The sequence below is a fragment of the Prenolepis imparis genome, unplaced genomic scaffold (assembly GCF_030444845.1).
Source record: "Prenolepis imparis isolate NDT839.2.m4 unplaced genomic scaffold, iyPreImpa1.0 SCAF_2, whole genome shotgun sequence".
NCBI classification, from domain to species: domain Eukaryota; kingdom Metazoa; phylum Arthropoda; class Insecta; order Hymenoptera; family Formicidae; genus Prenolepis; species Prenolepis imparis.
In genome coordinates, this window is record NW_028141160.1 from 3,359,189 (window position 1) to 3,386,230 (window position 27,042).

The 27,042-nt window shown below is 40.4% G+C and overlaps 1 long non-coding RNA gene and 1 pseudogene across 2 annotated transcripts; one reads left to right on the forward strand and one right to left on the reverse strand.

The window, feature by feature from the left end:
- Positions 1-225: 225 nt before the first annotated feature.
- LOC145945643 (uncharacterized) lies at positions 226-1,510 on the reverse strand. 2 transcript variants are annotated; one of them, XR_014426882.1, is made up of 3 exons: positions 1,387-1,510; positions 525-764; positions 226-357 (listed from the first exon to the last, which is right to left on the reverse strand). It is a non-coding gene; the product is annotated as an uncharacterized LOC145945643 (long non-coding RNA). The 2 variants fall into 2 exon arrangements; XR_014426884.1 differs by having other exon boundaries at positions 226-429.
- A 20,510-nt stretch (positions 1,511-22,020) lies between these two features.
- LOC145932817 (uncharacterized) lies at positions 22,021-24,202 on the forward strand (annotated as a pseudogene).
- Positions 24,203-27,042: the final 2,840 nt, after the last annotated feature.

Sequence of the window (27,042 nt, forward strand, 5' to 3'; positions counted from 1 at the left end):
TTCCACATCAGTATTTAAATCTACATGGGATTTTATATTTGTCGTTTCTTTTAACTGTAAAAATTTTCTATTTTTCTTTATAGGTGTAGAAATTGAAAACTCATTTTCGTCATTAGCTGTAGCAAAGTAAAAAAAAAAAGATATAAACAAAATAAAAAGATTTAAAGTAATTACAATAAAATATTGATTAATACATACACGTTGTAGAAGAATTACAATCAGTGTCAGAACAATGTGATTCTCTCTCTTGAGAATCTTCATATAAAATTTTTTTACTTATATCATCCGTTTGTTTTGCTTTAGCTTGAAAGTATTTTGTGCAATTAGCTGATTGCTCTTTAGCATGGGTTTCGCTATCTGTAGAATAAGCATATACTTGTTTATTTTTAACAATTTTACACATTTTCTTCTGTGCTTCTTCAAACGTGTCTAAAATTAAAATTACAGAAAAAAAAATTTTTTTTCAGAATTATTGTTTAAGATAAAAAAAATTATATAAGTATTAAAATAATTTGTATATTTACCTGCTTCACCTCTTAAATATACAGGATAACAAGGCCAGTGTTCAAATGCATCGAATTTTGCTGCAATTAAACTATGCAATTTGTCCTTCCTCTTTTTATTATAAGGAGGAGACATAAATTTAGTAACACATGTATGTGTTTTTTCATCATAAGTTACCCATTTGGATGGTACACAATCAACAGATTTAATAGCTTTTCCTTTCTCAGTAAATTCTACTATTTGATACTCTTTGGCACTCACTAAAACACAGGAAAAATAAAGAACCGATTAATACTTTTAGAAATTTTATAAAGGTCTTTTGAAGGTCTAAACAAGCAAAAAAAATCGCTTAAAGCAGTAATACTGTACATTGATACACAATTGTGACAAGAAAATAGACACTATTTAATAAGCCTATAGACTTATTATAATAATTATCACAAGTAGAAAAATAACATCAAACTGAGATTTTTATGTCTAAAATTCGAGCATCAACTATAAAACCAGAATAGGCACACAAAGTAATGTTTATAGGTACATATATTTATTTTATAATTCTCTTTCAATATATATTAAAGTATATTGAAATCTGATTTACATGTTCTTTGCTTTCTATCTTTTTCTTTGTTTTTTTACTTCTTAACCTAATCTGACTAATCTATTTATGCACTATTTTGCCGACAATCGTGTCCCTTATTCCTTCCAAAATTAAAAGTAAACAAACTGCGGAAAGGACAAGAATAATGCGATAAAGAACATGATCGGCAAAAACAGTGCGTGGATGAGTTAACCAGAAAGAGACAGCAGAAAATTAGAAGCAAAAATCACATCGTATTAGATTCGGCTTTATAATACGCATAGAAGAAAATAATTGATGCTTACTTGTATTGTGACTTTCTTTCTTATATTATCTGTTTTTTCTGTTCGAAGAACACTGACTCTTTTCTGTGGTATAACACTTAGGTAGCGATACACTCGTGTACGTTACTACACGCTATGGCGACAAAAAGCGGTCTCGGTTAGAGGCTAGAGATCCAGTCTCGGTCTCGGTAACGTGATAGCGTGTGGAGAAGATGGCTGCCGTGACGGTGGCGCCACGGCAGCTATTCTCTCCATCTGTTTCGTGTTGAGGCCGGAATCTGGCATCTCTGTGGCACTAAGCGAATCTGGCATCATTGCGCAGGCACTGTGTTAACGTGTTATTAATCGAATTATAGTTTTTCTCTGTAAAGCAAAATAATGAGCAAAGAATCTCGATACCGTATTCGAAAGCATCGAGCAATGCAAAGAGCTAGAAGAAAAGAAATTGAAGAAATTGAATAGATAATTGCCGGACCAAGCTATATGCAAAACGATATATCGAGCTGTATAAAAAATAAAAATGGTAAATTTATTAGATTAGATTATAAATTTTTATCAAAATAGAAATAAAAAATATAAATACAGTTTCTTGTTTTATTTAATATTTTTATTTAGTATTATAAAGTTTCTATTTGTTGTTTATTTATATCATTTTTTATATTTAAAGTATTAATTTAAAATATTAAATTCTTAATGTTTAAAATATTAAGTCTATTATTTTAATTAATGTAAGATAAATGTGTACAGTAATTTTTTGATATTTAAATAATTTTTATAAAAAACATAATTTTAAATAAACACACATTGAATCGAATTAATATCAACATCTTCAATGTCGACGTGTAAAGATTTCAATATACAAGTAAATATGTTTTTTTTTATACTTGTACAAGCAATAACTTCTTGTCTCAAATAATTTTAAATCTATAAAATTAAACAATTAAAACTTTATTTGTATATAGTATTGCATTTTTTAATTGTTCATAATTTGAATAAAAAAATTTTAATCTACAAATAAGAAACAAAACATTTGATATCTCAAACAACAACAACAAAAAAATATTTAAGAAATAAAATTATTTCAGAAACAAACAATTCTTTTATTGTGGCATCGGCAGATGTCCAAAACACGGATGTTTCTTTAGAAAAGAATATTATACATGATATTCACGATTTAGAAATATTAATGGAGAGAGAGGATGTGAGTACAGAAGCAATGGATGCAGGAACAATGAATAATTCATCAGAAGAATATTGCATAATTGAAAAATTACGTTCTTGGGCCATTGAATGTAATATTCAGCACAATCATCTTGATAAACTATTAGCTATACTAAGAAAAAAATTAATACCTGATTTACCAAAATCAGCTAAAACATTTCTCGAGACATCTACAATTAATTATGAAATAATAGATATGGAAGACAGCGATCAAATAAATCCAAATGGACAATTTGTTTATTTTAATATTACGAAAAACTTACAAGAAATTATTAACGAAGAATTCTATCAAGATGATGTTATTAAACTTTTAATCAATGTAGATGGAATGCCTTTATCTATTTCTGGAAATAAATCTGTTTGGGCAATTCTTTGCAAGCCATATTATCGATTGGACGTATACAGACCATTTATCGTTGCTCTTTATTATGGAAAAAGTAAGCCAAAATTTCTCGAGAAATATTTAGAACCGTTTATAAAAGAAATTAACATGTTACAAAAACATGGTATCTTAATTGGAAGAAATACATATAAAGTTGAATTAATGGCATTTATCTCAGATACACCGGCTCGAGCTTTTTTAAAATGTACCAAAGGTCACGGTGGATACAATGCCTGTGAACGTTGTACGATTCCAGGAGAATTACTTAGAGTAGGTAAAAGTTCGAAAATAATTTATCCAGGTATAGGATATCGAAAGTGTACAAAAGAATCATTTCTCATGCAAGACGATTCTAAACATCATGTTGGCCTTTCGCCTTTAATTAACATAGTTCCTCAAATAAATTTTACAAAAATATTTGTATTAGATCATATGCACTTATTTTTTAATGGGGTTGTTATAGCCCGAACTATAACCAGTAGTTATTAGGAATAATAATATTGTAAAACATTTTTACTTATAAACGAGCGCTCTCGCCAAACGCTCGTCGAACGAAAATGCTAACGCAGCGAAATACGCACGAAGCACGGAAATCGCGAGCTGCAAGCGAAGGCCAGGGACTTCGACCTGCTTCGCTTGCATTTAGACCAAAAACGCGTGAGTATTGTTAACCAATCGGGGACTTGTTTCCAAGGGCCTCGCCCGTTGAAAATCAAAGAACAAAAGAAGATATAAGACGGAGAGCCCGCCCGCGAAGGCAGTCTCGAATACAATTCCTAAACATCAAGACGTGGTCGCTAATAAGAATCCGGAACATCAGGACGAGACTCACTAATAAAAATCTGAATCATTAAGAAGAATTACTAATAAACGCTCGTTAGCCAAACATCGAATGTTACGCGAATATATATATATATATATATATATATATATATATATATATTTAAAGAAAGGACGAGAAATAAAGTGAAACCAAATTTAATCAGAAATAAAAGTGTATTTAAACAAAAGAAGAGAGTATAATCCTCCTAACGTCCCGCAAAGTCCTGATCGACCCGAGGATCCTCATCTTTAATTCGGCGCAACCCCAGTGCCTTGCTCGAGGCACACAACAGGGTAATGAAAAAATTAATTGATTTTTGGATGAGAGGCTCATTGAAAACCAGATTAAGTCGACAGCAAAAAATTAAAATTTTACAAAGACTTTTAATTTTTAAGACGTATATGCCTATTGAATTCCAAAGAGATCAATATTTGATTATTTGAAATGGAAAGCAACTGAATTCCGCTTTTTTTTTACTTTATTGTGGTCCTATTGTCTTAAAAAATATACTTCCACTAAAGTTATATCATCAGTTTTTATTACTACATGTCGCATGCAGAATTCTCTGTAGTGATGAACTTGCACTGACGCATAATACCACTGCAAAAAAATATTTAGAAAAATTTGTTCTCGCATTACCACATTTATATGAACCAAAATCTCAAGTAATAAATATGCATAACTTGTTACACGTAGCTGATGATGCAAAAAATTTCAACTGTTCTTTAAGTAGGATAAGTTGCTTTCCTTTTGAAAGTGTTCTCGGCGAAATTAAACGTACTATTCGTACTCCTAATAAGCCACTGTCACAAATATGCCGTAGATTAGGAGAGAAAGACATGTTTGTAAAGAAAGTAATATCGGTTAGCTCTAATAAGATTTTGAAAAAAGTAGTTCGAGACAGTAAGATTTATATAAAACAAATACGGTGGAATTTTGCGACTTACAACGAATAAAGGAAATAATATGGTACTTCTAAAAAATAATAATATCATGAAAATTAAATCAATATATTGCGATAAGGACGATGATTCTCTATCGAATATAATAATCGAAGGAGAAAAAAGAAATTATTATATACTGTGACGTGACGTTTTTACGCCCGTCACAGGGCCGGCACGGCCCGGCCGAGGAAGGGTCGAGAGAGGGCGGATTTTGGTCGGCGAGCGACGAATACTTTTCGTCGACTCGCCTTTAGTTTTATTTAGGTACGTTCGATTCCTTTTCGTGTAATACCGAGTTGAAGTGAGTGGTCGGAGATGACCCAAATGTACCGAAGGGAGCAGCCATCGTGGGATGGCGGATTTGCAGCGAAAGTAGACGACCTGGGTGGAAGCGGTGCGTTCGGAGACGCCGGATAACGCACGGTCACGTAAGGTCTTTATTGTAAGATAAATGAAATAAATAAGCAAGGGCTCGTTACTGCCGAATACGTTTTACAGCCTCGGATAGCGGAAGGAACTAAGCGGAGGAGAAAATAAAAGGGTACCGACATCTCGAGACAGGGATGACTACTCCAATGGGGCCGCCGGCATCGTCCCGAAGAAATCGGAACCGTCGGAGACTGATCACCTCTCGGCGAGTCCCTCAGCAAGTCGACAAACATCCGAGAAGGAGAGAAGCAGTTGTTCGGGACGTACAGCGAGCAGCCATATTATCCGCACCAACATTCCGAAACGTACCGAGAGCGGTTTCGAAATTACCGGGGCAACGAGGCCCGCAAGGATCGACTAGTGTCGAAATAGGATCAAGGATCGATTATCGGCGGCGCGCGCAGCGCCACAGGCGCCGGCTACCGGCGTACCGCGAGCCCAGAGTCAGGACACTGTTCGACGAGACGGCGGCGTGCGAACCACGTGAGACACCGACGGACCGCAGTAAATTGTAAGACCACCACTTCGAAATCTCGGTAAGAGCGAACTCGGTGGGGACTCGCGTTTTCATAAAACAGATAAGATTGTTATCGAGGTTACTGTTTATTATTTTCGTTACCGAGCACTCGGGAGTGTCCGAAACGCGAGGCCCGTACCGAGATTCGCCATTAATGTAAGAACTGCGCAGCCTCTCTCTCTCCGTGGAGAGCCGTACCGAGTCGACAGTCCAGAATTTTGTATATAAATGTTAGTCTAATTAAGTCTCGAGTTTCGTCCTTCTGATTGTCTCGTGTCAAGTCTTTAAGTATTGTAATGTGGAGATGTCTTTCTCCCCTCGCCTCCTCAATTGAAATGTGATACGGGATATGTTCCCCTCGGTAGCGATAGATATCGATCCACGACTGTTCTGGTGATACCTCGAGTGTTGAGGATCTACCGAGTTACGAGGCTGTAAAATTAGTAATATGAAACCTCAATTCACTTTCTGATATGAAATATATTTATCAAAAATTTTAAGTATTTCGATTTGCTGGTTTAATGACTCTCCTTCTCTCTGAAGCTCCGAGCACGATTCCCCGCATTAAGAACCCCGCCCCTCTGCCAATTAGTAAACTGAGTTACCGAGCTTAAGCCGTCACTATTGTAGGACTAATTATCGTGTTATTTTGAGTGGTGCGGCCTGACCGTACCTGGCGCCCAAGAAATCTGTCGGATTTTGTGTTTAGAGATACCGAGAAAAGTGACGAAGTTGCGCGGCACTAAAAAGAAAAGTCCGTTGCAAATTTGGCGCCCAACGTGGGGCCCGAGGGAAAATTATTTTTAACCTCGGTTAATTAAGAAATTTGAGAATTGGCTCAAGCGACGGAGATAAGGAGAGAGGTCAGGAGAGAGATAGGAGATTTCTTTGTGTTGGTTATCGCAATCGCACAGCCGTTCCATATTTCCCGAACATTTTTCGTTTGCTTTATCGTTTCCTCAAGATTTTTTTTTTGTTATCTATGTGTATTTCCCGCCTGTATTTAATGAGTATATTTTGAACTGGGAAAAAGATTTCCTGTGAGACGGTTCTTGCCGAGACGAGTAAACCCCGAATTTGGGATGCCACCGCGTATACATCGTTTCTCCCTCGCGGCGGAGAACCGCTGTGCGGGCTCGAGCACGCATTCCATTGAAGCTCGCGCGCGGCACGGTAAACACCGCGTATCGGATACATACAATAATATTGTGTATCCTTATACGTTTTCTTTGCGACTCGGTGTGTTATATAGAGTATTCGAGTTAAGTCGTTGCGATGTCGGAGATTGTATAGTATTAGGAATAAAATTTTCGACAAGAATATTCGCCTAACGGGGACGTGATAATTAAAGGATATATATTTTTTTTTCTCCTTTCTCCCTCTCTTCAATTCTATTTTCTTTTCGGGATAACCTTACATTTTTTTTGGATAAAGTTCCGAATAGGTGAACCCTCCGATTTTTTTGAAACTACACTATTTTTTGTATTTTTGAACGCTCATTACGAATATGATAATGAAAATTGCGACAAGGTCATTTTCAAGGTCAAAACTCAAAAAAACTGAAAAAATATAACTTTTTAGACATTATTTCAATAAATATTGATGTAACAAAAAAATGTTTCAAATAAAAGTTGGAGTTCTTATAAAAATACATCATTTATGTTCTATAAATTTTTTACGTAAAACTGATAGTTTTCGAAAAAAATTAGATAAGAACCCTCTCAAACATCAATATATTCTTCGTTCTCAGCCGAACCCGGAGTCAACGACAAGGACGTGACGAAGAACTGACTCCATTTTTTCTTTTTATAATTTTTATATTTTTTTATAATTTGTTTATATTTTTAATATTTTTTAATACTTCGCGTGAAAAAGTGTATGCGTGGAAACAGTGGGGGGCTCCACTACCGAAAAACTAGACAAATAGATTTGCGTGGAACCTCGCTCTGCGTGGAAAGTTGCAAACCCATGTGGAACCTCGCTTCGCGTGGAAAAGTGTATGCGTGGAAACAGTGGGTTCCGCCCCCCTGCGGGGGGCTCCACTACCGAAAAACTAGACAAATAGGTTTGCGTGGAACCTCGCTCTGCGTGGAAAGTTGCAAACCCATGTGGAACCTCGCTTCGCGTGGAAAAGTGTATGCGTGGAAACAGTGGGTTCCGCCCCCCTGCGGGGGGCTCCACTACCGAAAAACTAGACAAATAGGTTTGCGTGGAACCTCGCTCTACGTGGAAAGTTGTAAACCCATGTGGAATCGTATATGTACTGCAAAGTACATGCTTAGATGGGAGAACAGATATAAGATTTAGATTCCATCGTTTTTGTTGAAAACTATCACTCGTACGGTAAAAATTAATAGGACATAAAATGTTTTTCTCTGTAAGATCTAAAATTTTTATGGGTTTTTCATGATTTTCACTATGAAAATGAGAGATGCGCCAATTTTCACTATGATATTCGTAATCAGTGCATCAAAATACGTAAGAATACTGAGTTTCAAAAAAATCAGAGGTGAGCACTTTTCGGAACTTCACCCGCCGTTTTTAGTTTTTAACATCGATTTTCTCGAAAACTTTCAGTTTTACGCAAAAAATGTATAGATCATAAATGATGTATTTTTACAAGAACTACAACTTTTATTTGAAACATTTTTTTCTTACATCAATATTTATCGAAATAATATCTAAAAAGTTATATTTTTTCAGTTTTTTTGAGTTTTGACCTTGAAAATGACCTTGTCGCAAATTTTCATTATCATATTCGTAATCAGCGTTCAAAAGTACAAAAAATAGTGTAGTTTCAAAAAAATCGGAGGGTTCACCTATTCGGAACTCCACCCTTTTTTTTTCTCTTCATTCTATATTTTCCTTTGTTGTATAAATCCTATCTTTAGTAATAAAATAGTTAAAGTACTGAGGGGGAATCGAAGGATTCTTTCGGGTATTATATATTTTCTTTTCTCCCGATTTTTTTTTTTCTCCTTCGGTGCGTCCCCGCGCGTACAGTTTTCATGAGCATTCCGACTTGATCGGATACATTGGAATGGTTAGGCATCATAATTTCTTTTGGGTACTATATGAAGTGTGAGTTATCGAAAGTCCTTGAATGAATCAGCAAGGATACTCCCGTAATATTTAGACGCGCGAAACAGAGGAGCTGCCTCCTTATATTTTTGACTGAATGAATGAAACTAAACAATCGACATCGCGGTTGCGGAATTTGATGTGTATTGAGTCGCGTTGGGTTGGCGAGGTCGCATAATAGGGAAGTAATATTTATTTGGGAGTCGGAACTCGGCGATCTCGCTGGACGGGAATATATTGAAAGCGTACTGGTCCCGTCTCTTATCGCTCGGTGACGTCCGTGCTGGGTTTAATAACGAGAGATACGCGTTGATTATCGACAATATTTCTGTCTCTCGCGATATTTCGCAATAATGACCACTAAGGAGAGCCTGGGATGGATATGCGCTCTTAAGGTGGACGAGCTAAAGAAGGAACTCGCGGCTAGGGAATTGTCAGTAAAAGGGATTCTCCCCACTCTCCGGAGTAGACTGCTTAGATTCGAGGCCGCGAACTTAGCCGGGAAGGAACACGTGTCTACCCCCGAAATATCCGATAATTCCTCCGAAGACGAACCGAAAGAGGAAGAGGGGGCTGTCGGGGGGGAGCCTAGGCAGATACCGAAACGACCCCTGATACGGGTGGAGGTCCCGACACCTCCAGAGTTGCGAAAGACCCTTAACCCACGACTACTTCGCGGTAGGGCAAATACGGCAATGGACGCATATAATATTATGAGGAAATGGAACCTCAACTTCTCCGGGGCCCGGGATGGAGAGGCGGAAGCTTTCCTAATTAAAATAGAGCAGGGCCGCCAATTAATTCATTTAGACGATGAGGAAATTTTTAAATGTCTACCATTCTTTCTATCGGGCACCGCGGCTCACTGGTTCCGATTGAACCAACATCTTTGGCATACTTGGGGAGCCTTTGAGGCCGCATGGCATTCACGTTTCGGTTGTCCAAATTTTCAGTTCATGTTGAGGGATGAAATAATGCGCCGGAAACAAGGGGAAGATGAGCCGGTGGTAGATTATATAACCTGTATGCAGGCTTTATTCGAACGCCTAGACCCCACCTGGCATCTAGGCGAGCAACTGAACTACGCCCACCGAAATATGCTACCGAGATTGCGCGTCGCGGTGCGCCGTACCGAGATTTACGACTTTCGCTCGTTGGAAACGTTAGCTTCTCAGGTGGAAGAATGCTACGACCTTGACAAGCCACCGGTCGCGACGCGTTCTATCTTCCCGGAACTTGCCTATCGCGCAGCACCGCGGACCTCGAAAAATCCTAAGACAATTACCGCGGCAGGAATATCCCTACCGAGGCAACGAGGAGCGAAAGGCGGGGCTGCCGAGACGGGAGGGAAACCCTCCGCGAACGTGATATCCGACGCCAATTCCGAGCCTAAACCCTCAACTTCCGCCGCGAATAGTACCCGGTTAGCAGAGTTAAAATGCTGGAACTGTGAGGGGAGGGGACACCGATCGCGAGACTGTAAGCAGGCGCGAAATCTCCACTGCTATCGGTGTGGGAAGAAACAGCACACGCTGCGTACCTGTCCTAACTGTTCGGGAAACGGGAGCGGGAGTCGGTAGAACGGGTCCTAACGGCTCCAGTGGAGAAGACCCGCGAAAATGTAAATTCGGCAGGCATCCAGTCGTACGTTACGTTAGATGATACCGAGTTTCCGCCATTGCAGTATTTTAATATACAAATACGAGGAAAACCGTTGACCGCCCTGGTAGATTCAGGTTCTAGTAGGACGCTCGTCGGGAGTGAAGGGATTCGATTAATCAGATCCCTCGAGATACCCGTATCGCGATACCGAGACGGAAAAATAAGGACAGCCAACGGTCAAATAGCGCGAATCGGCGAAATTTGCGAAGTACCCCTCCGGTTAGGCGACGTCGAGCATAAACTTATGGTAGGGTTGCTACCGGATCTAGCGGTTTCCTGTATTGTCGGGATGGATTTTTTGTGCAAGTTCGGCATAGGGTTAGATTTAGCAAGATCCGAGTGGTTCTTTTCGCGACAGCCTACCGTCCGCCATCAGTTCGGTTCTACCGAGGGAACCAAGTATACGTGCAGCGGACTACCCGAACTCACCATCACCCAGCGAGAAAAGTTAGACGAATTTTTAAAAGAGACCGTTCCGATACCGAGCGAAAATCCGGGAGTAACATCACTTACAGAACATCGTATCGACACCGGATCTAATAGGCCGGTCAAACAACGTTGCTATGTAGTTTCTCCGCGAATACAGGAGGCCATACGCGAAGAAGTAGATAAGATGTTACGCGCGGATATAATAGAGCCTTCGTTCAGTGAATGATCAAACCCAGTGGTGATGGTGAAGAAGTCTAATGGGAAGTACCGATTCTGTCTAGATTTTAGAAAGGTAAACGAGATTTCGAAAAAAGACGCATACCCTCTGCCTAACATGAATAGCATTTTGGATAAACTTCGAGCAGCACATTACATTTCGACCCTCGATCTCAGTCAGGCCTATTTTCAGATCCCTTTAGCGAAAGAAAGTCGGGAGATCACCGCGTTCAGCGTACCGGGTAAAGGGTTATATCAATTCACACGGATGCCGTATGGGCTTACCGGAGCCCCGGCCATGTTCCAGAGATTGTTGGATAAATTAATCGGACCGGAGATGGAACCATTCGCGTTCGCCTATTTGGACGATATAGTTATAGCGACTCCTACTTTTGAGGAGCATTTAGTTTGGCTGAAGCGAGTCTTAGCAATAATAACTGCGGCGGGTTTGACGATCAATCCGACGAAGTGTGAGTTCTGCAGATCCCAAGTAAAGTACCTTGGCTTTATCGTTCAGAAGGAAGGACTCACAGTCGATCCGGAAAAGACGCAACCCGTTTTAGAGTTCCCGAAACCGAGAAACCTCCGACAACTAAGACGTTTCCTAGGAATGGCCTCTTGGTACCGCAGATTCATACCCCAGTTAGCCACAATTACGGAACCGTTGACCCGTCTACTTAAGAAAAATAAGCGATGGGAGTGGGGGATGGAACAGTCTAACGCGGTACAAGTCATTAAAGAACACCTCACAACGGCCCCGATTTTAGCATGTCCGGATTTCGGAAAACCTTTTGTATTACAAACGGACGCCAGCTCGGTGGGAGTAGGAGCTCTTTTGACGCAATCTTTTGGGGAAGGGGAGAGAGTGATCGCTTTCGCGAGTTGAGCCGTCGCGGACCCCGAGAAAAAGTACTCCGTTACCGAGCAGGAGTGTCCGTTGTGTGGTCCATTAAGAAATTTAGACCGTATCTAGAGGGCTACCGGTTTACAGTCATAACCGACCACAGTAGCCTGAGATGACTCCATAATTTAAAAAACCCCACGGGCAGGCTAGCGAGATGGGCCCTCGAGTTGCTAGAATACGACTACGAGATCGTATATAGGAAAGGCGCACTACACCATGTGCCTGACGCCTTATCGCGAAGCCACGAGGGGGAAATTAATGTTACTTTGATCGCGCCGGTCGAAAAAGTCGATATCCCGGATACCGAGAGTACGGATAAATGTTACAAGCAACGGTACGTACAGGTAGTAGAAGAACCGGAGCGCTACAATCAGTGGAGGGTCCTAGACGAGCGATTGTATTTCCTAAGATCGAAACCGGTTATTTCGGAGATCGTGGAGGATTTGGATAGGTGGAAGCTAGTATTACCTTGCGAATTGAGGGGGGAAGCGTTACACGAAGCACACGATGTTCCCCAATCCGGCCACCTCGGTATCGATAAAACGTATCAGCGTCTGGCAGTAGCCTACTATTGGCCACAAATGTTTAGAGACGTAGTCAAATACGTAAAGAGATGCGATACGTGTCAAAGGACTAAGGTTGAGCAAGCCAACCCTGCGGGACTTATGGGTAGACGGATCCCGGAAGCGCCGTGGACGATAGTCGCGGCGGATATTATGGGGTCGTTACCCCGTAGCAAATCGGGATGTCAGTATCTCTTGGTGATTCAAGATCTATTCACCAAATGGATAGAGTGTAGGACGCTGAGATCGGCGAACGGAACAAAAATAAGGGAGGCTCTCGAAGATCTAGTAATTTCGCGATGGGGGACTCCAAAATTTCTATTAACGGATAACGGTACCGAGTTCGTGAATCGAGTAATAAAGAATTTCGCCGACGAACATAAGATAACTCAAACAACAGTTCCCCCGTATCACCCCCAAGCGAATCCCGTAGAGAGGGTAAATCGGATCTTGAAAACTATGATCGTCGCGTTTATAGATAAGGACCATAGGGAATGGGATAAACATATTACCGAATTTAGATTTGCCTATAACACAGGAGCCTAGGAACATCGCCGGCCTTTTTGAATCTGGGGCGGGAATTGGTACCGAGGGCAAGGTTGCGAGACCGAGGTAACAGTATGACTCAGGTCGAAGCAGCGGACCCCGCGGCTTGGTCAGATAGGATGAACCGCCTAAAGATTATGCAGGAGTGGGTTACCGAGAATTTAGAGGGGGCACACCAAAGGCAAGCGTCGCATTATAATCTGCGGCGCCGGCCCCGTGTCTTCCGTACGGGAGAGCTCGTACTGAAAAGACAGCACGTTCTATCCTCCACCGCGCATAACTTCGCGGCGAAATTGGCACCTAAATTCGAGGGTCCCTTCCGGATCGGCAGGAAACTGTCCCCCGTGGTCTACGAGCTGACTCGTCTAGACGGGTCGGCCGTAGGCAAAATACATATACAAGACCTAAAACCGTATCACATTCCTGATCCCGATTAGCTACTTTTCGATATGGGCGACCCCGCAAGGACGGAATGGGCCCGCTTCCTCCGACGACACGAACACCTCGTGCAGTACATTGAGGGGAACTGCCCCGAATTTTGGACGGATGTGGCAGACGCCCAGGAGACCATCCGAAGTATGGTGGTGACGACCCGTGGAGCGGTCGTCAGGGAGTTCCCTTCCGTCAGGGAAACGGGGACGCAAACCGGCATCTCCGGAGAAATCCGAGAGCGTCCCCTGATGCACCATGTCGGACAACAGGTCCACTTAGCGTCCGGGGGCACCGAAAGGGCTGCCCAGACCGACCATCCGCTACCGAGGGATCGGGCCACGCAGACGAACCCCCCAGTACCGAGGGAGAGAGCGGGAGGCCCCACAACGCCGCCGATTACCGAGGCGCTGCCCCTCGGGTGCTGGAATTGTGGAGGCCGCCACCGATATACTGCCTGCCCGCGTCCACGTAGGGCAGACTTTTGTTACGGGTACGGGCACGCCGGAGTAACCGTACGCACTTGCTCCCGCTGCGGACCGTCCTACGAGGCGGACGCACCCTCGCAGGACGAGAGAGGCCCGCGACGGACGCCGACTCAAGAGCGGAATGGCCGCCGACGGGACACGCGCCCCACACCCTACCCCTCCTGGCCCTAAACCAAGCGACACATACAGGAGAGTTTTTTTGTTGTTGTTGTGTTTTCTTTTTGTTTTGTTCTTCGTCTTATTTTATTATTTTCTTTTGTTTTATGTTGCCCCTCTCTAGTCTAAGCCTCTTTGTTTTTTTTTCTCCTCCTCTCGGCTGTGGTAAAGGAGGCCCAAAATACGAGGGTACCTATAGTTTTTTTTGTTTTTTTTAAATATATATAAGTTATATATATTAAACCTACCATTTTCTATAGTTTGTACGATATACGCGGAGACGTAATAAAAATGTGTCCTTCAGTTGTTGTGTTTAACCCTAGACCCCCTGAATCGTCTAAATAGGAATGGTCGTGCTCTCGAATCTCTGTGTAGTAAGTATAGGGACTTAGACGGTACAGGAAGCTCCCGGAGGGAATTGGCGAGAGCGCTTAGTTCTGGTGAAGTTCTGGGAGTCTTATTGTTGGTGGAATTGGTGTTTTGGCTTCGAATTGGTGGTCATCGACGTGCGTCGGTGTCCAAGACCGCCTCGGTCCTCCCCGGGAAGGGGGGAGTTGTGACGTGACGTTTTTACGCCCGTCACAGGGCCGGCACGGCCCGGCCGAGGAAGGGTCGAGAGAGGGCGGATTTGGACGAATACTTTTCGTCGACTCGCCTTTAGTTTTATTTAGGTACGTTCGATTCCTTTTCGTGTAATACCGAGTTGAAGTGAGTGGTCGGAGATGACCCAAATGTACCGAAGGGAGCAGCCATCGTGAGATGGCGGATTTGCAGCGAAAGTGGGTGGAAGCGGTGCGTTCGGGGACGCCGGATAACGCACGGTCACGTAAGGTCTTTATTGTAAGATAAATGAAATAAATAAGCAAGGGCCCGTTACTGCCGAATACGTTTTACAGCCTCGGAAGGAACTAAGCGGAGGAGAAAATAAAAGGGTACCGACATCTCGAGACAGGGATGACTACTCCAATGGGGCCGCCGGCATCGTCCCGAAGAAATCGGAACCGTCGGAGACTGATCACCTCTCGGCGAGTCCCTCAGCAAGTCGACAAACATCCGAGAAGGAGAGAAGCAGTTGTTCGGGACGTACAGCGAGCAGCCATATTATCCGCACCAACATTCCGAAACGTACCGAGAGCGGTTTCGAAATTACCGGAGCAACGAGGCCCGCAAGGATCGACTAGTGTCGAAATAGGATCAAGGATCGATTATCGGCGGCGCGCGTAGCGCCACAGGCGCCGGCTACCGGCGTACCGCGAGCCCAGAGTCGAGACACTGTTCGACGAGACGGCGGCGTGCGAACCACGTGAGACACCGACGGACCGCAGTAAATTGTAAGACCACCACTTCGAAATCTCGGTAAGAGCGAACTCGGTGGGGATTCGCGTTTTCATAAAACAGATAAGATTGTTATCGAGGTTACTGTTTATTATTTTCGTTACCGAGCACTCGGGAGTGTCCGAAACGCGAGCCCCGTACCGAGATTCGCCATTAATGTAAGAACTGCGCAGCCTCTCTCTCTCCGTGGAGAGCCGTACCGAGTCGACAGTCCAGAATTTTGTATATAAATGTTAGTCTAATTAAGTCTCGAGTTTCGTCCTTCTGATTGTCTCGTGTCAAGTCTTTAAGTATTGTAATGTGGAGATGTCTTTCTCCCATCGCCTCCTCAATTGAAATGTGATACGGGATATGTTCCCCTCGGTAGCGATAGATATCGAACCACGACTGTTCTGGTGATACCTCGAGTGTTGAGGATCTACCGAGTTACGAGGCTGTAAAATTAGTAATATGAAACCTCAATTCACTTTCTGATATGAAATATATTTATCAAAAATTTTAAGTATTTCGATTTGCTGGTTTAATGACTCTCCTTCTCTCCGAAGCTCCGAGCACGATTCCCCGCATTAAGAATCCCGCCCCTCTGCCAATTAGTAAACTGAGTTACCGAGCTTAAGCCGTCACTATTATAGAACTAATTATCGTGTTATTTTGAGTGGTGCGGCCTGACCGTACCTAGCGCCCAAGAAATCTGGATTTTGTGTTTAGAGATACCGAGAAAAGTGACGAAGTTGCGCGGCACTAAAAAGAAAAGTCCGTTGCAATACATATCCATGTAAATCAAAGTTACTAAAAACATGGCAAATTCCTATAGAATGTGATCAGATTGGTAAATATCTTTTAATACATGTATCACATAAATTAATTAGACTAGAACTATCGTTCGATTCATATAAACAAAATAGTATGTTTGTTATGCCTCTACTTCATTCACTTTAACAATACTGTAAAGGTAACTATAAAAAAATTTTTTTAATTATTATATATAGTTAATTGATTCTCTCTCTCTATTTAATTTTTTAATGTAATTGTAAGATTAATTAATTGCTAATTAATGTATTAAATAAAAATCACATTTCTCTAATAAACTGTTTTTGTGCCTTACAATTATCGTTTTTATTTTTATTTATGTTAATTGATTCTCTCTCTCTGTTTAATTTTTTAATGTAATTGTAAGATTAATTAATTGCTAATTAATGTATTAAATGAAAATCACATTTCTCTAATAAACTGTTTTTGTGCCTTACAATTATAGTTTTAGTTGTATAGAAAATTATTAAAGATGGACTAAAAAAACTGACGGCCCCGATAAGTACATATTGAGAATACCTTAACAATTCTTCCTTATTATTATCCGATTTGGACCTTATGACGTTTTTATGAGGATTCCTTAATTGCATATATGTATACATATTTTAATAAGGTCAACTTATTAGGACCCCAGAAAGGATTTCTTGAGGATATAATGTTTAAAAAAGATAAGGATTTATAATGATACCTGCTTATAATAAGGCCTCAAAAGGAAAAAATACTTGGATTATAAGGTTTACTCTTAGGATCTTGAAAGGATTTCTCAAAGGTACCATATCTTTAAAAAAGATTCATTAGTTTTTACTTATTGTAAGATCTTTAAAATATTTTTTAGAATTGTTTTAGTTTGAAAACTAAAGATTTTAATAAGATCAACTGATCTTAATGAAATCTTATTAAAATCTTTAGTTTTCAAACTAAAGTAGCTTCGAAAAATATTTTAAAGGTCCTACTAACAATAAGTAAGAGAGAACTAATAAATCCCTTTCAAAGATAGGGTATCTTTGAAAAATCCCTTCAAGGTCCTTAAGAGTAAACTTTATAATCTAATTGAGGTATTTTTAAAAATTCCTTTTGAGGCCCTATTAAGCAGGCATTATTAAATCCTTATGTTTTTTTAAATATGGTATCCCTAAGAAATCCTTTCTGGGGCTTTAATAAATTGACCCTATTAAAATATGTATATATGCAATTAAGGAGTCCTCGTATAAGCCTAATAAGGTCCAAATCGGATAATAATAAGAAAGAACTGTTAGGGTATCCTTAATATGTACTTATCGAGGTCTTTAGTTTTTTAAGGCCATCTTAATTGTTATAATTTAATTAAGGTGTTTTTAGGAATTCCTTTTAAGGCCCTATTAAGCAAGCATTATTAAATCCTAATTTTTATTAAATATGGTATCCCTAAGAAATCTTTTATGGGGCCCTAATAAATTGTCCCTATTAAAATATAATTAAGGAGTCCTTGTAAAAGCCTAATAAGGTCCAAATCGGATAATAATAAGGAAGATCTGTTAGGGTATCCTTAATATGTACTTATCGGGGCCTTTGGTTTTTTAAGGCCATCCTTAACAATTTTCTACACGGGAACGTGCACAATCAGCGGAAAAAATCAAAGAAATACTCAATAGCGTGCCGCAAACTTATCGTTCCAAAGCAAACGCCTTATTAAAATATTTGTTAGATATCCCGCCACCGAAAATTAGTTGGGATAAATGCGGACTCGTGACTAAAGACGGTGTCGTTGTAGCGGGGTCGAATATTAGCGAACTTATAAACGACGCGATACGCGAGAGAAAAACGATAAAAGCAATCGGGAGATTTCAGTTTGCGCAAGTATTGCACGACATAGGTACGCCCTCCAATTTTATAAGGAATCGCGATTTATTGGCTACGTTCGCACGTAGATCCCTGCGTATTAAGAAAACGTTACCGCTTGGAAGCTCCACTCCAAAAACTTCACTGTCGCGTTCAAAGTCATGCGGTCGGGAGTTAAACGAAACCGAAGAAGACACGGTGTTTTTATCTGTCACTGACGACAGCGACGATAATAAAACATTAACGAATAACAGGAATTTTTCGGCTAAGAAAAAGAAGGGTTTATTTCATTGGAGCAAACTTGAATAATGGAACTCGAAAAATTGTATTACGTTCCTTCGCATTACGCTGGCTATTCCGCGACGGAGAATTTATCTCGAGCTGCTAAACCAAATTTTACGCGCAACGATGTCGTCGAATGGCTTAAATCGCAAGATGCGTATACGCTACATCGACCAGTACAACGAAAATTTCCGCGTTTACATTATAACGTGACAAATATCGACGATTTATGGGAAGTAGATTTGATCGATCTTCGTAATCTTAAGAGCTATAGTGACGGATATTCTTATTTGTTGATAATTATCGATGTCCATAGTAAATTCGTTTGAGAACCTTTACGCGACAAAACAGCTACCTGCGTGACAAAAGCCTTTCAACGTGTACTTTTGAGAAACAAAGAGCGCCAACCTGTTTATCTGCAGACGGATAAAGGTAAAGAATTTATAGCGCAGCCTGTACAGAAATTCTTAAAAGAAAAAGACATTTGTTTTCGCGTAGCCCGTAATCCCGATGTTAAAGCAGCTGTAGTGGAGCGATTTAATAGAACGCTCAAGGAACGGATGTGGCGTTATTTTACACATAAAAATACGCGGCGCTATATCGATGTTTTACAAGATATCATTCGCGCTTACAACCATACTCGTCATACCTCTATTAAAATGTAGCCCGCAGCCGTTACGCGGGAAAATGCACGTATCGCGCGTGAAAATATGAATCGACGATGGGAGAACGACGACAACGAGAAAAAAAAATCGTGGCGATAAACAAAAGGCTAAATATAACGCGGGCGATCTCGTCAGTAGGGCAAAAGTAGTGAAGAAAGGATACGAGGCAAAGTGGAGTGAAGAAATATTTCGAATTCGCCGCGTTCTCGAATGAAGAAAACCACGCGTATATGAATTAAGCGATTTAGCGGGTGAGGATATAGACGGAATTTTTTACGAACAAGAATTAACTCCGGTCAATAAAAATTTGCAAGGGGAAGAATTTATCGTCGAGCAGGTAATAAAAAGCAGAGGACGTAGCAACAATAAACAATTACTAGTTAGTTGGCAAGGATATCCCTCCAAATTCGACTCTTGGATACCCGCTTCGAGTTTAAGATCTTTAAATTAAAATGAGGGAAGAAGAATCTTACATGATTCTCCCGAGCAACAGTGGCATGCGTTACTTTCCGGAAAATACAACCACATGTTTCACCACTGAATTGCCCCAGCGTATAGAATTACACGGACGTTGGGAAGTAGCGCTCACGGAGATTCAGTTTCCGTGTAGTTTTTTACATATGCGAAATAATGAAGGTTTAATCAGATTCATCGATATTAACGAATGCGATAAGGCGGTTAAGGCTATGAAATCTCAGGTACCCGCGGATATTTACTTAAGTATGCGCGATATTATCGAGAGTGTGAATTACGCCGCTAAATCTGTCGATTCGCGATGTACAATCTCCCCTTATTCGAATAGTCGCGCTCGACTCGCAAAATGATTACGCGTTCGCATCAACTCAGATAAGACATTTCTCGCCCGCTCAATACATCACGTTGCGTCAAACGTGTCAGCTGGGCCAAAGTATACCATTCGAATTCGGGACGCTGACGGTGACATTGCACTTTAGACGTATCGAATAGATATCGTAAGAATACTCGGTGTCTATGACAGAGAAAACGAGAAAGAGAAAAGAAAAGAAAATTCGTTCGTTCGTTCTCTGTTGATGGATTATTACTCGACGTATTACGACGAATTACAGAACGGAGGAGTTCGCGGTGGTGGAATTCCACGAGAATCGCCCTATCAACGCGGGCACGGTATCGAGAGTTTTCTCGGAGGATTATAAAAAATAACTAGCCTCATGAAAAGTTCGGGATATAAATCGGATACAAAAATGCACGTAGCTCATTTTTCCTTTGCTGGACTTGACACGCGCATCGTTAAACGCCGTCGCTCGAGTAAGAAAAGTTTATCGAAAATCAAGGCGAAAAAGAAGACTAATACAAAATCATCGAAGAATAAGAAGAAGAAATCCCGTATGTCGGTAAAAAGACTTAAAACACCCGCAAAACGACGTAAAATTGGCAAGAAACGTACCGTATCCGTTATATTTTCTTAAACAACGCTATTTTAATTCACACGCATTTAACCGCGACGAGGACAACCACGTCAAAACAATTGTCGGAGAATAAGTATGTCTTTTCTTCACACGCATTCGAGCAAGTGTTTAAAGAGTGAACTCGATCTCTTTTCCCTACCGCCCACGCAAACTAGTATCGAGAGTTAGCAATGGATTCATTACAAACCCGTGACCTCTCTCTCGGACGATTTACCGATAGAATTCGTCGTCCCTGGTCACGGAGAAGAATATCTAGATCTCACGCATACTCTGCTGAGTCTTCGCGTACGCGTGAAATCGGGCGACGATTTAGCGGCTCGAGCTCCAGGAATAAGTGGCACAACAGCAGATACCGCCGTAGGTCCCGTAAATCATTTACTTCATTTCATCTTCAATCAGGTCGACGTGTATTTTAATTAAAAGCTCGTGTCGCCTGCAAACAAACGCTTATGCGTACCGCGCGTACAGTCGTCGAGGCATTGTTAAATTATTCTTCACCCACAAAAACTTCCCATCTAACGTCATGTCTATGGGGCGCAGATACATCTGGGTCGAGATTCTGTAACTTGTTAACGATAAATATCGATATCATTAACTAACGATAATTATTGCTTGCGCGACCGACAGTCGTTAAAGTATATAATTCTGTAACGTGGTGTTTCATGAGATGCGAGGGTGAGAGTTTGCGCGTGAACTGAGGATGACGGACAGTCAGGCTCGGTGATTGCAAAGAATGAAGCAGGTGGTCAACGGTCACTTTGAGACTATTTATTGTATTCACACGATCAAGAAAAAATAACATAAACAATTAAGCTGTGCGATAACGCGGAGCAGCGCGGAGGATGCGTGCAAAGATATGAGCGAGTTTATTTTCAAAAAAAAAGTTGGTAGCGGAGAGTCACGATGCTGAGAGTCACTGTGTCAGCTGTGCCCGAGCAAAGCACTATCGGTACTGGTCGTGTCGAAATTCTGTTTTTGACGGCCTTGTTATTCTCTCGATTGTTTTCGGTGGTTTAAAAGTCAGCTGATCGCGATCTTCAAAAAAAAACGCAGACGACAGTCGTTGACTCGAGATCTCGATGCCGCGCGCGTCATGTTTACGAGCGCTCCGTCACCTGTTCCCCTCTGACGTCGACGCGCTTAGAATCGCGCGATTATTTCATCTAATCACAAGGATTTGTTATCGCTCGTTCCCCTTGACAACAAGTGACAAAGTCGGAGGAAAAAATTAGCTAATGTGACGGAAAGATGGTTAAGATTGAACACGTGGACTTAACGATAATAGTCGATACATATGTCGTTACAAACGTATCGAAATTATTCGATAGGCGCGCAACGTTGCCAGATCTTAAAATGATAAAAATCTAGTAACTTTACAGAATTTGTGTTTGTAACATCGAAAAACTGAAACTTGTTGCTACGTACCTAACCTATTATTGTTTATCTTTTATCTATTAAAAAGTATTGTCTAAGTTTTTTTCATTTTAATAACCGCAAAAATTATTTTAAAATGTCTGAAATCACGAATAAGTAAGTGTATTATATGAAAAATATAAAATATACATATAACGAAATGTAATTGAGTTTTCTTTTACAGTAAAAGAAAAAGAACGGCACTGGCATTACAATTGCAGTTAACAAAAATGATTGATTTTTTTTACCTAAATAAAGGTTTAGCGAAAAGAAGATTCAACGCTCTTTACGGAAAAGAAGAAGCACAAAAAAAAATGGGCTGAATTAGCGGCAGACTTAAATTCTTTTCAAGGAGCTACAAAAACAGTGGGTCAGTGGCAAGTAATAAGTGAAATTGTATACGTGTTTTGAGTAAAAGTATTAATATAAAAATATTCTGTCATTATTTCTTACAAGCACAAAATTTGCACGTTTTATGTAAAAAAGTATATTAAAAAGTCGTGTCTCCATTAAAGTAAAAGAATTGCGTAAAGCAAAAGCTTCTACAGGAAATAAAGCAATTACCCAACCTGAGCTTTCTGATTTCGAACTCCGTGTGATTGACATAGTTGGGGCCGAATATGTGGAAGGACACACAGATTGCCCAGAGAGTATCCCTGGCTAGGAGGTAACTTATATGAAACTTGAAAATTGTAGTATACAATTTACATCATATTTTCAATAAAAAAAGTATCTTTATAAATATATTTATTTTTTCATGTACACAGTATTTACTAGAAGAACTGGAACATGGAAATAATTTTGTTTTATCGGAGACTCCAAATGTGATCACTGTCTGCCCAAGTACCTCTGAAAAAATTTCTGCAGACACTTAATATTCAAATGGTAAGGTCAAATATTTTTGTAAATTAAAATTTATTAATGCATTAATATATTTTAATGCATGCATCCTATCAACTTTTAATAGATTCTGTTAAAGCGTCTTTGTTATAATGACAATAAGTAAATTAGAGAGAGGAAAGCTGAATTATTAATAGATTCTATAAGTGGCTAAATTGTAAGCAACTATGAATACTTATATATACCTATAAAACATATATTTAAAAATTTAAATTATAAAAGCCTGCAATCAATGAGTGCATCCAATATAACAACCGCTCATATAACAAAATTCATAAAATATGCTTTTGTTTGCAGTTAATCCCTTGGGTAATGATGACGACGTAATTATCAATGACAAATCACCTCAGAACACAAGAAGGGAATGTGAAAATTCAGAAGCTATTGATGATAATAATGATGTTGATAGTTGCAAATCAAGAAAAAATTTAAAAGTTTCTACAATTCCGTCTTTAAAAAAAAATACTCCATATTCATCTATTGTATCAAAGCCAATGATATCAAAAAGATTATCAGAAACTATTCCTATAGCGACTTCATCAAAAAAGTGTAAGTCTTACAAATAGTGAGTTGTTAGTAAATTATAATTTACAAAATTCATGTTAAAAATTACTTCTAGAGCTTCTGCACACAGGACGCGTTGATGCGTAACGCGTGGCGGAAGGCGACGCGATAGTCAATAAAAGTTTGAACGATTCAACTTTTAATGCGCGGCGGAATTCTGATTGGTTATCGCATCGCCTTCCGCCATGCGTAACGCGTCAACGCGTCCTGTGTGCAAAAGGCCTAACTTGTTTGTTCTAATATTTGTAGAAAAAAATTCATAAAATTTATGAATATTTTTTACATCTTCATTGTTTTAGCTAATCGAGTTACATCGCATGAATTACATTCATCCAAGGAGTTTTTCCAAACAATAGCTGAAAAACAGGCTGATGCTGAGTTGGTAAGGAGGTTATCTTGGCTGCTTTCGCGACATAGAATCAAAATGATCCAAATTAAAACGATCTGAAATTATATAAAAATTCATTAATGAAATTTCAGATTTGACCAATTATAGCGGAGAATCATTTTAATCTGGATTATTTTGATTCTGTCGCGAAAGCAGCCCTTTAATTAATACAGCATATTTAGCAAATAACAAATAATTTAAATAATTTGGATTTCAATGTTTACAGATGCATGCTGAAGCTGCAAAGGCTCAAGCGGCGGCATCTGAAATGCACGCTCATGCGATGATTGAAATTGCACGTGCTGTACAAAAATTGGCAGATACGGCTGCTGTACAGGCAGATAATGAAAAAGAGCACATACAAATTTTTTACAAACTTGTAACAATTTTAAACCCTTCATTACCTGAAAATATGAACAACGAATAATGCGGTACATCATCTGTGGTATATCATAGGTAACTACAGGGCCGCCGTAAGCGGGCGTGCAAGGCGTGCACTACACGCGGGCGGCAACATCAAGGGGCGCCAAATCGGCAAAAAAAATTTTTATATTTATTTATACAGAAAATTAAAACCAATAGGTACATAGATGTATATGTACCATACTACCACAGATTTTAGAAATCCTTTTGAACTAATTAAGCAACTATCTGTAACCATCTCAAAATGATAGTGACTTGTCTATGAAAAAAGTCCCCAGAAGGAAGCACACGGGAGTTTGGGGATTTTCCACGCCAGGCTATGAAATTTATTGCAGGGATTCCCTGTAGCGTTGCAAATTGTATATCTATGACTACGTTTGTTTTGGCGCTCACAGCGCTTTAAGCATCTTCAACCTTGTTTTGTTTATAAAATATTAAACAAATGATAAATGATGCTTATAAGCAGTGTGCACGCCAAGACGAACATAGCCTATATATACATAATTATTGATATATTTATATAATTCTGTTCAATTTTAAAACTATTACAAATATAAATAAAAATAGTAGTGATATAAGGCCGGTTCTCACCCATGGGGCAATGAGGGGGGGTGAGGGGCGAGGGGAACCCAGGGCGCGGAGAAATTACGTCACGCGGGGAGGTGGGTTGACGACACGCGGGGAGGGGGAATGACGTCACGCGGGGAGGGGGAATGACGTCACGCGGGGAGGGGGAGGCGTCCGCGGGGAGGGGGAAGCATCCGCGATTTTGGTACCGGGTCCGCGAGGGGTCCGCGGGGAGGGGGAGGCGTCCGCGAGGTTAGGGTCCGCGAGAGGGCCGCGGGGAGGGGGAAGCGTCTGCGATTTTAGGGTCCGTGAGGGGTCCGCGGGGAGGGGGAGGCGTCCGCGAGGTTAGGATCCGCGAGGGGTCCGCGGGAGGGGGAAGCGTCCGCGATTTAGGTGACGGGTCCGCGAGGGGTCTGCGGGGAGAGGGGAATCCGCGAAAGATCGCATGAAACTTTTTGGGTAAGGGGTCCGCGGACAGAGAGGAATGTGAAGGATAGCGCGAGGCGAACGCGAGAGAGAGAGATGTCGCGAGAGAGACGTTCGCGAAAGAGAGATAGCGGTAGCGAGATGATGTGGCGATTGAGAGCGCGAGGTGTTGCAGCGAGGCGTATATGCAAGAGCGAGAGAGATAGCGCGAGATGACGAGAGGTAGCGAGATGACGCGAAGGAGAGCGCGAGAGCTGATGCAGCGAAGGAGAGCGCGAGGTGCACGCGAGAGAGATATCACAAGAGCGAGAGAGAGATGTTGCGAGACGATGCGGCGATGGAGAGCGCGAGAGCTGATGCAGCGAACGAGAGCGCGAGAGGCGGACGCGAGAGAGACTTTTTTTTTTAATAATATTTTTTTTTTTAATTAATATTTTTAGGATGAGGAAGGGGAGAGGACCTATTCTAAAATAAACTATATACTTTTAATATTTAAAATAATTTTTATTATATAACTATGTGTGTGTGCAATCATACAATTTTGTGTGTGTAAATTAAAAAATTTAAAAAATTTAAAATATAAAATATATAAAATATAAAATATAATATAAAATATAAAATATAATATAAAATGTAAAAAAGTATATAAAATTTACTGCAGCGCGATGGTGGCTGCGAGGTGGCGGTGGCTATGAGGCGGCAGGGCGGAACTCCTACATAACAGAAATTTTTATTAAATATATTATTATTTATTTTATTAATCAATTTATTATTTTAATAATTTTTAAATGAAAAGAAATACTTACAACAATTATTCCTCCTCAGAGGATTCTCTATGCTCAGCATAGGAAAATCTTTTAACGTTCAACTCGAATAGGAAAGAGCGTTTTTTCGGATCATCCCAATGTTTCATATCCCATAGCTGAGCTTTTAGAGCATCAGTATGAGGTTTTTTCAAACCGATTTCACGCCCATGTATCGCCTGCACAATTGAATTAACCGGAGTGTGTGTCGAAAGCGCAGGAACACTGGTATCTATGCTTAAGAAACGTTTGCGTAGCAATCTTCTTATTTCTTCAAGTCGCGCGATTCGAGTTGTCCGTGACTGCAAATTTCCAATTAATAATTTCTTGGGGTTCATTTGCATTCCGAAAATTCTCATTAGTTCTTGCAGGCATTGTCCTTCTAACAAGTCGATACAACCATCACAATCTGGCTCCCACATCCAGTAAATCGTTTTATCAATTTTAAGTGGAGGCAGTCCGAAAAAATCCCATTCTTTCAGGTCAGCAACATTGCACAACACAAGTTGTTCCAGTAATTCAATGTATTCCTCCAGAGTTATCATCTTTACAACACTTGCAGAGTTATATATCATACAGTTTCATGCAACCGCACAGCACGAGCATGCGAGTATAAGTCTGCTACTCTATGACACGACACATATATTATAATGTTGCTCCCCTCTTGATTTTAATTCTACATCTCTCTTCATCTCTCTGTTCTAACTGGAGTATCATCTAGCTCATCATTTTTTTGAAGAGTTTTGTTGATAATGCATGTGCACATCATACTATTTATATACATATAGAACAGGGGCGGGAAAGAAAGAATTAAACACAGTTTAACAGTAAAATAATTTATTTGTTGCAAGCATTATAAATAATTTCATTTATAGCACAAGTTATCAATTCACAATCTATAAGTGATTCGCTATTAAACATATTACTATCACGTATCACCTTTGCGGCATTGCTCACATCGCGGATATTATCACATTGTAAAATATTTACAAATTGTTTAAATTTTTCATTAACACTATGAGTATTCTCACACAGCCAGGAATACATA